The sequence below is a fragment of the Drosophila novamexicana genome, unplaced genomic scaffold (genome assembly GCF_003285875.2).
Source record: "Drosophila novamexicana strain 15010-1031.04,08,12 unplaced genomic scaffold, DnovRS2.1 tig00000770-arrow-pilon, whole genome shotgun sequence".
Classification (NCBI taxonomy): domain Eukaryota; kingdom Metazoa; phylum Arthropoda; class Insecta; order Diptera; family Drosophilidae; genus Drosophila; species Drosophila novamexicana.
This window is the reverse complement of record NW_020824821.1, coordinates 2,165,768-2,173,259: the sequence shown is the minus strand read 5'-3', so window position 1 is coordinate 2,173,259 and position 7,492 is coordinate 2,165,768.

Below are 7,492 nucleotides of genomic sequence, written 5' to 3'. Positions count from 1 at the left end.
GGTAAAGTTTTGCCATTGGCCTTAATTGCCGCATCTCAAAGCGATTTATTATTGCGCCCAGCGACGCCCACCGAGCAATTTCTCAGATTTTGCTTTAAATAAAATGAAAAAGCTAACTAAGCACTTTCTAAGGAAACGCAATTTGATTACAGTTCAGATTTATAAATTTACAAAATTTGCACGTATCGCAAACAAAGTCAATTACAGGCACAAAAGGGCAAATCTCACAGTTGCCCTTTGATCTATTGACATATATGTGTATGTATATACGAGAATTTCTAATAAAAGTTTATCCTTTTGAAGACAGACGACAGGCTGCTTGACATTTTTCAAATACCAATAAAAGTGAAAGCAATAAAAGATTCTTGGGGAGTGTAAAATATTTGATATGCATTTTTTGTGACTAAAACAAAAATTGGATTAAAACATTTATGAAAGTTGCTTAAGAAAAAGTTTTGAGGCTTAAGAAGATTTAAGGATTTAATAATAAATAATAAAAAAGTATATTTTAGTGATTAATAATGCATTAGCTTAGGCTTAAACCAAAACGTTGGGTACTTTAAACAAGATTAAATAACATTAAAAGATGAAAAGATAAGTTTTGAGAAATATTTATGAGAAAGATTAAGAGACTACACAACAGAAAAAGCCATTTACAAGAAATATATGTATGTGGGTAATTTGTTTATAAGAAAAATTAAGAAACTTAATAAATACCATATATAAAGAAAAAATTTTAATAGTTGCCTTAGATATATTTATCTGATAAAATAGAAATAGAAATAAAACTTGACATGCACCGATCTTTACTGACAACTGATAAATTTCTCCTCAGGATATCTTGATAACCAAATAAATTTGTATAAAAGAATTTAATTATAAACCGATTGTTCCTATGTCAGCTATATGATAAAGTGCTTCGATATGGTGGGATCTAACAGAAAGAAAAATTTATAATACTCTCTACAAGGGTATATTAGAAGGGGTATGAGAGAAAGGAAAAAAATGAAATAAAATATAAAATTGAATTGCATGAGAACCGAAAGGCTTAAGTTCAACACAAACGCAAATCCGGACCCGAAACTTTTGGGGCTGAAACAAAAAGGAGTTTAAAACTCGTATAGAATATTGAAAAAATGATTGGGAAAGTTGGTGCAGATTGAAGTTAAGCTGAATAAATTGATCTGGTTAATGGATAGCCCAAAGATTTGCGAGTCATAATAAACTAATAGTAAACCGCATTTAAATGATGTACAGGGCGAAAAGTCGAAGCACAATGCGCACATATGCGAGCCCCAACTCCACAATTGCCCCAACAACATTAGGAAAACTTTTTAGTATGCGGCGAATGGGAATACAGGCAGCTGAGCTTTGGCCAGAGCAAAGGCTGGAGTCCCAGCTGCCGCGCTTGCGGCTGTGCGCCCAATGAAAGCGATACTCATCAGTGCGTTCAATCTGCTCCACTTATTGCTGGCATGCTGACGAGTCCTTGAGGCCAGTTAAACGGACAGAAGTGCGAGCTGACTCGACCCTAACACATGTTTGCTGGACTCAACCTGGATGCGGTTGAGGTGTGCGTGCTTGAAGCCAGGTGCGAACATGTGTTAAACAGCTGAAAAGCACTCAAACGAACACGAGGACACGCAGTTTATGAGTGTGGCCACAAGATAGAGAGATCCCATCATTGTCCAATGCTCGCTCTTCCACTTAGCCACACCCATATAACGCCCAAATGATGTACCGAAAAAACAAAAAACAAAATAGCACTAAAATTGTCGCCTCTATTTCCGCTTGGATTGGTCATCAAGTGTGCGTGAGTGTGTGAGTGTGTGGATGTGTGTGTGTGTGTGAATGTGTGTATGTGTATCCGTGTCGCATACACAGCAAGAACATGCTCTTTCGCATTCGCAACCATTTTGCTTGGGCATGGCATTCGCGCACGAGTGGCCCATTGTCTAAATGATTTCTATGGTGCAAAGTTTTCCATTTGCCGTTGAATTTGCGTGCTTGGCCCGGATGGAGCCTGGCACCCGGTTACGGTAACGGCATTTCCATCGTAATTCTAAAAAAACAACAACTACAAAAAAGCAAACAATGCATCAATTTGAAGACGCACGTTTTCCCCCATGTTTCGTCATCTGCAGTGATTCCTTGTGATTGCCCCTAATTGTAAGTCAAGTCAGTCGCGCATTCGCTAACAGCAAAACACATAGACACACACGCACTCACACACACTCGTACATACATATACACAAATATACTATATAGCAGGTAGCATGTAATACAAAACGAGTTTTTAATGGTCGCTATGCTTATAAATGGATTTCATTATATTTAACAGACAATTTTAAAAGATAATGGAAATATTTTAGAAAGCTTGTTTATAATTTTGATCTAAGATATAGGATCGCAATGCTTTCAAAATATAATGAAAAGCTTTAAATTTATAATTATAATAATTATAATAAATCATAGTGAAAATAATAATATATAGTCCATTGTTAATACTATTTTGCTCTTAAGTAAGGAGCCTAGTTATTTGCCAGTGTTGGTTAATATAAAACAAGAAAATCATGTTTTTCCCAAAAACTAGCTATATGTATATAGAAGTTCGATAAAGTTGGAGACAACAGAAAGTAGTTGGCAAGAAAGCTATAAGATATGCAAGTATATATGTATATAGCTTTATCAGATCGAAATCGCCTTCTTCAAAGCTGTGCAAGTTTTATAGAGTAAATAAAGACCAATTCTTATCCAGTATAAACATATATTTTTGAAAACACCCAGACTATATATGAATATTTATTAAAGGTTTGTCGTCAGCATGTTTCAAATATTCCATAACCATTTATCATTGAAACATATATGTGAGATGAGCATAATAAATCTTCCAGCTGTCAAGCTAAATATTCAAACATAATTAATGTGAGCTGGCAGAATGCCCAAAATGGCGCACCTTCAACCTGGATCCTGAACGTAAATCCAATTGGGCTGGTCAAAGGAGCTGTGATAAACCCTTTAAACACTTGCCTGCGTCTATTTAATCGACATATTTCAATGGCTGCTAATCTGCAGTATACACTAGGGATTTGCCGGCTTTGCAGGCTGCCAGTTAGGATTAGTGTCAGCTTCTCGGGCAGGAATATATATTAATTGGCCATGTGTGAAACAGCTGTGAGTCGAAGTGAGCTCTTTAAAGCCCTTACAGATATTTATGCTAATACATTAAGCCACTAAAATAACTATCAGCTGTAAAACTATAGACGCACTAACTTTTCGCTGGCGCATAAAGCTGAGAGTCGTGTCTGGAAATTTTATGCATGAAGTGCTGCGAATATTTTAAGCAAATATGCATACAAGAATGCAAAGAACTATATGGAATATATAATAAAATTTAAACGGCTCACAAGGAGGTAAAGTTAACCAGCAAAATTTTGCCGATGTTGTACTAAATACTATTCAACATTCAACCCAAGACCTTACAACTTTATTTGCTTGAATAACCCAACCAACTGAAGTCCATCTCAATTAAGTATAAGCCACAACAATATAACTAACCTATGATAATATTTCTGAATCAAGCGCCAAACATTTTGGGACTTCCCCCATTTTTATGGCAAATCATAAAAACCAGAGAAAGATTTTATTGAAACATAATGTCTTTTTCATAATATGCAAATGCGTCCGTAATAAAAATAATGCTCAATGCTTTAAACTTTCCCCAAGTTTGGCGTTGATCGAAATATGTTGAATTCTTTGGGAAATATTTGATGTGGCAAATGTGTTAAAAGGCGAATAAGGGATTTTGACTTAAAAAACGGAAACAGCTTTATTTAGTTTCGTTAAACTCAAACCTAAAACTGAACTGAAAGGCATGAAGTGTATTTGGATAGAGATTGATGTGGCTCTAATGAACACGCAAAAATGCATTGGAACAGAATATTCGTTTACGAAATGCACTGTGACCAAAGACTAATATGTTTTATATATTTATTAAAGTCCCTCTGGTTTCTTATAAAACGTTGTTTATAATTATACATTTTTTACGTGCCCCAAATATCATAACTTTAGCTTTAGCTAAGAGGTTTTCATTAGGATAGGGAAGATTATTAGCTGTACTTTATTATTAACAACATTTATATTATTCTTAAATTTACTTCAATGCTAAACATATTTATTAAGTAAACTTTAAAGAATATTTCTTCTCATATGGAACTATAAGATCCCTTTCTATATGCTTTATTGAGTTGTTGGACTACTCCAGACCAGAGTCGAAATGGGATAGGTTCTTATTGAATCTGCATTATACATACTATTCAAATTCCTTGTCTACAGGATAGATTGTAATTATATTTTGCTCAGTCTGTGGCTCCAATTAGAACGCATTCCATTTTGATGGGTTGGTACTGGACCTATTTAAACATTATAATGAAATTCCACTTTCCAACAACTAGTTGCAAGGCAATACCCTTTTCAACCATTCGTGTGGCTTTGGCATACAATGAACGCACCTTTTATAAAATAAAAGATACAAAAAAAAAATAAAAAAAAAATAAAATAAATAAACGGCACTTTGACGCTGTGGTGCACACAGGTTTAAGTGCGTTTAGCCTGAGCGCCCATCTATCCGGGCTGCCAGTTGGCAGCTGGCAGGCTTTGGGCGACTCCATAATTGATTTATGCGGCCATATGGAGGTGGTAGCTGATCCAGGACTAACACTAACACTAACACTAATACTAACACTTACTCCGTGCCGTTCTCTGGTTTAAATCGTGATGAGCTTTTGTTGTCTGTTAGCCATAAAATGCCTAATTAAAGCTGTAATTGAATTTAATTGCCAACAGTTGATCAATATGCCCGCAAATAGCACGCAGCTGAAATCCTGGATGGCCACGGGGCGTCCTTTTTCCCGCTGCCGCACAGCTGCCTTTGTTCGAGCCGGGGCTAAGGCAGTGGCCAAGATGAACAGTAAAAACAGGCGACACAAAAGCGCGCGAAATCACACAATCAAATACACGCGCATACACGCACACGCACACGCACACTAATAGAGCAATATACACGGACACACACAGTGACGACCCGGCCTTAGCACTTTAATGTGGCGCCAAATGATGCGGCTTCCACGTCCACGTCGTCTGGCTTGTTGCTAGAATCTGTTCGATGCGCGACCGTTGCAGCTCCGTCTGTGCCATCTAACGGTATTTGTTGTACTGATTGCCCAGCACTGGCAGCCAGATGAATGAACCAAAAAATTGCCAAACAACTTCGCATTGTCGGTGTAAGATGTGAAAAGTTTGCGCGCGCCCCATGGACCACAGCAGCACACATGCACACCCATACACGCTCACACACACACACACACAAGCAAACGCGTACACAGCGCGCGAAGCTTTTACTACGCAACGAGCTTTTGGGGATGTTATATTGACCCAACCCTAGACTGAGCTTTGCTCTTGGGTGCTGTTTGCAAAGTCAAAGTGCTGTATAAGTTGGTAATTGTTTCTAATTCAAGACAGTTTTTAAATATTTTTATAGATATTAACAGAATAAGATTGTAAGTTGTTATAAATATTATTATGTACAATTTTATTAGTGGATTAATTAATATTATTATTATTATTATTATTATTATTATTATTATTATTATTATTATTATTATTATTATTATTATTATTATTATTATTATTATTATTAATATTAATATTATTATTATTATTATTAATATTATTATTATTATTATTAATATTATTATTATTATTATTATTATTATTATTATTATTATTATTATTATTATTATTATTATTTTTATTATTATAATTAATAATTCTAATTTTTGTACTTGTATTTTTATACCCTGAATCCATTAAAAATGGGTATGAGGGTATGTTGTATTTGTGCAAAATCCAAATGTTTTTAACAGGCAAAAGGAAGCATCTCCGACCCCATAAAGTATATATATTCTTGATCAGCATCAATAGCCGAGTCGATCTTGCCATGTCCGTCTGTCTGTCCGTCCGTCCGTCCGTCCGTCCGTATGTATGAACGCAAGGATCTCAGAACCTATAAGAGCTAGAAAATGAAATTTTCGATGTAGATGCTCGTAGTTCCCGCGCAGATCGAGTTTGTTTCCGATAATCGATAACTTACTCCGTTTCCAAGAAATCGATAAAAATCGATATCGATATCCTGTTTTTTGCTCAATTTTGGTAAATGATAAGAGCTAGAGTTACCAAAGTTGACATACAGCTTCTAAAATAGAATATATAAATGCATTTGATGTTGGAAGAAGAGGGTTCAGGGTATCCCCTAGTCGGGAGCTCCCGACTAGAACCTCTTGTTCATTTTATTGTACGTGTTAAAATTCTTACAAATCTATTTTACCATGTCCTTCAGCTAACACATTGCAATGCAAATACTTCAGACTGAGACTTGTGCCGGCATCCTTCCATGCTCACTTGCCAGAGTAGCTAATTTACTTAGAGGAAATTGCATTTACCAAGAATATCAGCTAATATAAATATATTTGTATTGCTTGTACGTATAAAAATATATTAAGTTACTAAGAAAAATCTCCAAGAGCTATCTGTATGTCTTGAAAGGACTTGTAAAATTACCAACAATTACATTCTGAGTATAAACATATTATTTTTGAATGAATATTAACTTTTTTCTTTAAATTGTAGAAATATTTTTCTCTTGATGACGTTTAATCAATTCTATTTTCTAGTAAATATTTTCGTCAATCGAAAGATTTCCTATATTTTTTTTGCGTACTTAAAGCTTACACGAGACTACGAAATCTTCTTGTTGCTAATCGTCTACTTAGCGATAGTATATTATATTATTATGACTGCCTAGAGATTTTTATTGCTACATATAAGTGATATGGTCTTAAGGCAAGGGATTTAAGTATTTGGAAATAAAGCCTGCTCTCTTGCTGTTGAACTAGAAATTATTAATGTGCCTTAGGCAGCGAAATAATCAAGAGTTTTAATCGATAAGAAATATATGATATTTATCTTTCCAGCTTTTAAAAATAACTTAATTTTTACAAATATTACTTAATTTCCAAAGGCACCTTAGCAACTTGGTTAGAGATCTAAAATTTCTATTAATTGATTTGGCTAGCTGATTGAGTTATAATAAGTGCTAACAGGGCGAAAAATTCGCTTATTTGTTGCGACTTTGGAGTCCAATGGAAAACTCTGACGTCGAATCCATTCAGTTTTGTTCAACACGTGATGCGTAGCAACAGACTCTGTGTGTGCGTGTGTGTGTGTGTATGTTGATGGGGATTATCAGTAAATGATTTGCTAAACAAGGCAGATGATTTAATTGAATTTTCAGTGCTAGAGTTCAAATCAGTTGGCACTGAGCTGCACAGAGATTAGAATAAAAGCTTGAATCGTTGGGGTAAAAAGAAATGAAGTCATCATTTATAATAGCTCATCCACGTTGTAAGCGAATCCTCCCCTACTACCAATACAC